Consider the following 525-nt stretch of genomic DNA (forward strand, 5'->3'; position numbering starts at 1 on the left):
GTTGTGTTGATTAGTACGACCTTGAGTTCCCCAGTGTAATCTGGATCGACGACTCCTGCGCCCACGTCAATTCCTTGTGCAGCCAGTCCGCTGCGTGGAGCTATTCATGTATAGATATGTTTGGGAGGGTCAATCACAACTCCCGTTCCTACCACAGCTCATGAATGCGGGGGGATTTCATGCGTTTCTGCTGCATAAATATCCCATCCTGTTGCTTCATTTGAAGATTTTTTCAGTGATTTGGCGAGATCTGTCATCTTATGATATAGGAAGAACTCATCTGGATGGTCGAACATATTGATTCGGTGTGTGGAGATCAGTGCAACTTCATATGAGGATAATTCGAAGCGTTTTCCACCAAAAGTGACGACCCTGATTGGTGCTTTGGCTGCATCTGGGTGTTGCTGGTGGAATTCATGAAGAAGCTCATCGACATTGGTAAGATTCGTTCAGGGTTCCCATGTATCATCGGAATGGTCATAGCCTTTCCATTTGACGAGGTATTGGACCCTTCCCCTTACAACC

This window comes from Laetiporus sulphureus (assembly GCF_001632365.1).
Source record: "Laetiporus sulphureus 93-53 unplaced genomic scaffold LAESUscaffold_74, whole genome shotgun sequence".
In the NCBI taxonomy this organism is placed as follows: Eukaryota; Fungi; Basidiomycota; class Agaricomycetes; order Polyporales; family Laetiporaceae; genus Laetiporus; species Laetiporus sulphureus.